Consider the following 7040-nt stretch of genomic DNA (forward strand, 5'->3'; position numbering starts at 1 on the left):
ACCAGGAGCTAGGTGGAGAGGATGTGGAATGGGGCGTTATTGCTTAATAGGTACATATTTTATGTTTGGGGTGATAAAGAAAAGCTCTGGAGATAGATACCGGTAATGGTTGTACAGCATTGTGAAAGTAACTGACGCTTCTTAATTGTATACTTAACAATGGTTAAATTACATATTTATGTTATATGTGTTTTACGGCAAATGCAATAATTTTTTTTTTTTTTTTTTTTTGCGGTACGCGGGCCTCTCACCATTGCGGCCTCTCCCGTTGCGGAGCACAGGCTCCGGACGCGCAGGCTCAGCGGCCATAGCTCACGGGCCCAGCCACTCCGCGGCATGTGGAATCTCCCCAGACCGGGGCACGAACCCGTGTCCCCTGCATCGGCAGGCGGACTCTCAACCACTGCGCCACCAGGGAAGCCCAAATGCAATAATTTTAAAGTGGCTTTTCTTGTGTCTTTCCTTCATGAATCAAAATCCAGCATTAGGAGAATACCAAATCAAACCTACTTGCTAATGTGTGGTGAGGAATAAATTCGTCAATTTAGATTAAATGCTCTAGCCCATTGCCTACCAAGGCAGGTGCTGCGTGCAGGTTCTCTTTTCCTGGGCAAGACTTCCCTCACTGACCCCAAACCTGTGTACCTCCACCTGTCTCTTCCTTTGACTAATGGGGAGCTCTGTCGGGTCCGGGACTCTCTTTGTGTATCTCCTGCCTGACTGCTGGCTTATCCTGGAGACTGCAGGATGACTGAGGTGGCCTGGGACGGAGGTGAACCGAGAAGAGATGGGGCCCGGCCCACTCCTTTTCACCGTGAACTGTGGGCCATATACTTTCACCTTTCACACCTTCCTTCATTTGCCCTTGCAGGTCCCTGACTGGAATGCAACTACCATTCTGGCTCCTTTATCTGGTAAATGAGAAGCCAACCCAAATGCAACTTCTTCTGTGAAGTTTCCCTCTCTGTGTTCCTATACAATATGCCAAGGGGTGTTTTACACACCCCCCCTTGATAGCATTTGTCAAGTGTTGTGGGGCTTTACCACACACTCTGCTTCTCTACTTCTAGCCCATGTGCCCCCAAGGGTAGGGACGGGGTCTGACTGACCCTAGTATTTGTGACCATGAAGCATGTGACATGTCCATAAAGTAAAGAAATGAAGGAATGATGCCAGGCTGATTGTATTGCGAGAACCTCAGGCGTCACCTTTCAAAGAAGAGGATCGGCCTGGAAGAACGGTTAAGAGCACAGCCTTTGGAACCCAGATTCCACTTCTCCTTCAAAAGCTGTTTGGTTTGGGGGTGAATGCATCTCTTTTTAAACAAGAATTTATTTAGCATCTAGGCCCACCAGGGAAAGCTACACACAGACTAGGTACTGCCTCTGAGGAGCCTGTAGGCTGGGGGTGGGGAGACTATAAGCAAACCACTAAGTAAATAACTATAAAACAATTTTACAAACATATAAGAACAATAAAAAAAGGATTAATTGCTCTGATTCTGTATAACGGGGATCTAATGGAGTCTCCGTGCCAGAGCAAGCTTCTCTGAAGAAATGACACTTCGGGATCCCCCGGGGGGGAGTGGGAAGTGAGGGCGGAGCCTGAATGCATCTCTATATGCTTCTCTTTCCACATCTGTAAAATTGGGATGGACAGTATCTGTCTCTTACAGTGCTTATAGGCGTTGTGTTAGGAAAACCAGCCAGTTCTCCTCCTGTGTGGCTCCTCTTCTTTCAACAGAACACTTTACTTCTGACACTTCTGGTCAGCAAATGTGTGTGTTTGTTTCCCACACCAACAAGCAATTCTCTGTGACACCCGCTGGGTGTCCTATAATTTAACTCAATTTTGACACTATCTACCTGGAAGCGTCAGATCCCACAAGTTAAGGGCTCAATCCCACGAGGCTGTCCCCTCCACACTTCGGATGCCAATCCCAAGTAGCAGGTCCCCAGGTTACCCACAACTTCTGTTCAGCTTGGCTATAAATCAGAGATTCTCATGACCCGCTCCTCCCTGGATCTGATTATTTGCGAGAGCAGCTCACGGAACTCAGGCAAACATTGACTTATGTTTACAGGTTTATTAAAGGATACAGATAAATAACCAGATGAAGAGATACATAGGGTGAGGTCTGGGAGGGTCCCCAGTGCAGGGGCTTCTGTCCCTATGGCACAGAAGTTCTCCCTCCCAGTTCATGGATGTGTCTGCCCACCTGGAAGCTCTCGAAACCCCGTGTTATCAGGATTTTTTACGGAGGATTCCTCATGTAGGCATGATCTATTACTCCATTTCCATCCCCTTACCCTCTCTGGAGGATGTAGGGTGGGGCTGAAAAATTCTAAGCTTCTAATCATGACTTGGTCTTTCCAATGACCAGCCCCCATCCAGGAGCCATCCAGGAGTTTGCTCAGAGTCACCTCATTAGAACAAAAGACACTCCTATCACCCGGGAAATTATAAGGGTTTCAGGATCCCAGTGTCAGGAACCAGGGGCAGATATATATACATATACAGATAGATAGATATAGATATATAGATATAGATATATCCTATGAATGTCCCAGGCATCAAATGAGTCCCTGCCTGTAAAGCACTTGGCAAAGAATCCTCAACAAACCTCAACAACTGTCACTCTTGTCAAATGACCTGGGCAAGCCATACACATTACAGTTGATTCTTATATTATATTTTGTGTGTACTCTCCAAATTCTCCCCCTAGGAACATATGTTACTACCCTAACCAGGAAAACAGAAACGCACCTGCTGGTAAGCCCCACCCACCAGACCCGACTCCTTTGGGCTTCGTCATCAGAAGCCTAAACTCACCACGCTCACTTGGATACTGTACACTGGATGGATTCATATCGTGAGGTGACCACTAAAAACCTGAAAACGCTCTAAAAGATTACCGTCCGAGATGGGGGAATTCCCTGGTGGTCCAGCGATTGGGACTCCAGGCTTTCACCGCTGGGGGCCCCGGCTCTATCCTGGCTCTGGTAACTGTGATTCCGCAAGCCACGCAGGGGGGCCAAAAACAAAAAAAAACTACCGTCTGAGAGTTAAATTTTAAGGCAAACATAACGAATTCTAATCAAACGAGGAGTCCTCCCGTGGAGCTTCCCCTGTGCCAGGCATGTAGCTCTTCCACGTGGTCCCTCATCTCATCCTCACAAGTCTTCTGAGGCGGATGTTATTATCCCCAGTTTCCAAATGCATATTGGGTTGCAAGGAGGTTGAAGAACTTGCTCAAGTCATGGGGCAAAACCACAGGCAGGAGCCAGAGGCTGCCCGCCTTCAGAGCCCACCCTCTTAACCCTGTTTAAATCCACTGGAGAAAGAAGTTCTCCGGACCCAGTAATGCTTGACTAAAATGGTTTGTTGGTTGAAAAACGTATGTGTGTGAAAACTATGACACTCTTTCCTTTCCTGGACAATTCAGTCCCAAAACCATTAAGTGGGCACAGCGAGGCAGGGGCTCATGGGGAGATGAAGCTGGGTGAGGGATGGCGCACCCAAGACAGGCAAGGAGGCTGACACCTAGGCGGTGACCATGACTCCCGCAGGGCAGTGGCACAGGGCTTGGGAGGGGGATGGGGGAGAGTGAAGGTGGGATTCTCACTCTATATATCACTGTCTTGTCTGATTTCTTTTTTGGAAACACATATGTAATCATGAACAGCTTGCATCATCTTTATTTTTTTTAATTAAAAATATAATAAAGAAAAGAAGAGGAAGGGGGAATAGAAACTGAGAGTGGCCGGGAAGGGGTGAGCGGGGGCTCAGGTTTGGAGACAAGAGCACTGACGTCAGAGCTGGGACGTGCGTGATGCGTTGGTCTCCCCAGCGCCCACCCAGGCTTGCCCGGAGCTGGGGGCTGGGGTTCCCCCCCACCACCGTAGCTTCTCCAGCCTCCGCTCCAAATGCTCCAAGGTTCAAACCCACAAGGCCCATCTGGCTGCTCTTCAGGGGCTCTCTGACTCAGGGATGTTCCCAAGTAGCTTTGAAAATATCCACGTCACTCTCACAACCCTCCCCTGTCTTTGCTGCGACTCACATGGGGCCCAGCCACAAAACCCGGGGATTAAGGGCAGGGCGTGCGGCTGCTCTTAGAAAAGGTGGAGCTCTTCCAGGCTTTGCAATCACTTTTCCAGGATGCTTTCCCAGCCAATTGTCCCACCACCGGCTGCCATGAAGAAACTCAGAGTCATCCCTTGCACTTCGCTGTTGTGAGTGGGTTTCTCTTTGAGGGAAGAGAAACAGCTACTATTTGTTGAGCTCCTCTTGCGTGCCAGGTGCATTGTCTCATTGAATCCTCACAACAGCCCTGAAAGGTAGACATTGGTACATACAGAGAGAAGCATTTTATATGACTTTCCCACCATCACCTGTTGTTTCAGAGTTCAGGTGCTAAACCAGATTTTCTGATCAAAACCAAAATTGAACTTTTTCAGTACGCCACAGTGCATTCTATTATGCTCCAATCGCTTGGGACTTCCTAGTTTTCAAACATGGTTTACTTGTGAACAAAGAAAATGCTTAGACTTTTTTTTTTTTTTTTAAGCTTTGAGTGTTTTCTATGTGCTGCCACCATATTTAGTGCCTTTATTTAGACAATCTCTTTCATTCTCACCAAACCCCACGATGCATGTTATAGATGAAGGAACCAAGGCCCAGCGGAGGCAGGAACCAAGGGCACTCAGCAGTCAGAGGGTGGCCTCGAAACAGAAGGAACCCCGGTGGCTTGAACGCCCATTCCCTTAACCACTTGCCTATGTCTCTCATCCCCAAACTAAGGGAACGTCCTCACTAGATTGTGAAGATTTAGTGAGCCAATGTATATTATTTAATGCCTGGCATACAGGTGCTCAACAAATACAATTTCCCTTCTTCCTTCTATCTGGGTTCCTGGTAGCCGGTGCAGGACCGTCGGGAGAGGACTTGGATCCAAAGAACAGACATTAGATGTCAGAGGTGTTTAGTCTGAGCCCCTCCTTGGGCAGACAGCTGGGAGAGGTGAAATGATAGATGGAAATGAAGGCTTAGTATTGTTACCAAAATCTTGTCTCCATGTGCACCAATGCCAAAAATATACGGAGACAGAGATTTGGAAGATAAGAAATAGAGAGGCTTTTTATTTTCTTTGCCAGGCAAAGGGAAGACACAGTAGGCTAGTGCCTCAAGAACTGTGCACCCCATAGCACAGGGAGATCAGCTTGGTGCTTTGTGTCCACCTACAGGGGTGGGATAGGGACGGTGGGAGGTAGACGCAAGAGGGAGGGGATATATATATATATATATATATATATATATATATGTATGTATAGCTGATTCACTTTGTTATAAAGCAGAAACTAACACACCATCGTAAAGCAATTATACTCCAATAAAGATGTTAAAAAAAATAAAGTACCTGCTTAAGTTATTTAAAAAAAAAAAAGAACTGGGCACCCCCCTTCCTAGGGAATTACAGGGATTCTTATAGAGGAGTTTGTGGTCTGCGGTGAGTGATAAGGATCAAAATGGTGAAGGTCTTGCATTCTTCCTCTCCTTGCATTATTTCAAAACAGTCACTGCTGGAGTAAGGCAACCCGATAATTGGGTCTGGCAGCCGGGTAACTGGGTCTGTTAGTCTCTGGGTTACCGGTCTGCGATCTCCTTTCTGAAATGCAAACAGCTACAAGGGGTGATTTGCTACAAGAGATTATAGGGAGGGACTTCCCTGGTGGCACAGTGGTTAAGAATCTGCCTGCCAATGCAGAGGACACGGGTTCGAGCCCTGGTCCGGGAAGATCCCACATGCTCGCGGAGCAACTAAGCCCGTGAGCCACAACTACTGAGCCCGAGTGCCACAGCTACTGAAGTCCGTGTGCCTAGAGCCCATGCTCCGTAACAACAGAAGCCACCGCAATGAGAAGCCCACGCACCGCAACGAAGAGTAGCCCGCGCGCAGCAATGAACACCCAAAGCAGCCAAAATAAATAAATAAATAAAATGAATTTATTACAAAAAAAAGAGAGAGATTATAGGGAGAGTAAAGAATAAATACCAGGTGCAGGATGTAAATTACCTAAATTACACAGGATTAGGGATGATAGGTTAGCTTTGTAAAGGACAAATCTGACTACAGACACTACAGATTAGTAACAGTTAAAATAAAACTAGGATTGATTAACTAAGGCCAGTTTAGGTAGCCTGTTCACTGTTCCCTTTATTTTCCTGGTTATCAGGAGAGGAAAAAACCTCATTTCTATTTTCGTGGCAACAGTATTCCTTGGCTTCTCTCTCCCTTTTTTGTCACCATCTATCCCAGGAAACTCCATGAAGTTGTGGCCTGTTGGTTTGTTCAACTTTGTGTCCCCATGATCGGTCCCAGTAGGAGTTTGAGAAGCCTTTGTCGAGTGAGTGAACTCCCATCTCATCTTGCAGCTGAGCAGAGTCTGAAGTCATGAGGTCTTCATCCTCATCAGAGCTTTGTATCTAGGGAAAAGCTCACCATCTTTGGGTCCCTGCCCCAACCCGATTGGTGCTCAGGGGTGACTCACCGGCTTGGTAAGGAGCCCAGTTCCCCAGTTGATGTGCTGAACAAAGATTGCCCCAGGGCCAAGCGGGGGATTGGCCACCTGGCGTAGCCTGCAGGCCCGGAAGCAGGCACAGTGCCATGCAAGGGAGCCCCAGGCTCGGCATCCAGGACCTGGGGTCTTATATTCTCCTCCTGCCCTCTCTGGGCCTTACTATCCTTGGCTCTAAAAGGAGAGAGTGGACTAGATGCGCTCTGACCATAGGGTTTATCCAGCAGAAAGACAAACTGAGGGGGAGTTGAATTCATGGGCCGTGGGGATCGCTGCCCCAAGCCGGTGTCCATCTTCAGCAAGACCTCAGAATCAGCTGCCAGGAAAGAAGAACTGACATTTACTGAGCCCTGTGCTAGTGACTTGCTGGTCTGTGCTACTCTTGTGCTATTCTGTGGTGTCCTCAAACAAGCCTGTGCAGAATACTCTTTAGTAATAAAAAGGAACAAACTATTGATACATGCA

Source organism: Phocoena phocoena, chromosome 8 (assembly GCF_963924675.1).
Source record: "Phocoena phocoena chromosome 8, mPhoPho1.1, whole genome shotgun sequence".
In the NCBI taxonomy this organism is placed as follows: Eukaryota; Metazoa; Chordata; class Mammalia; order Artiodactyla; family Phocoenidae; genus Phocoena; species Phocoena phocoena.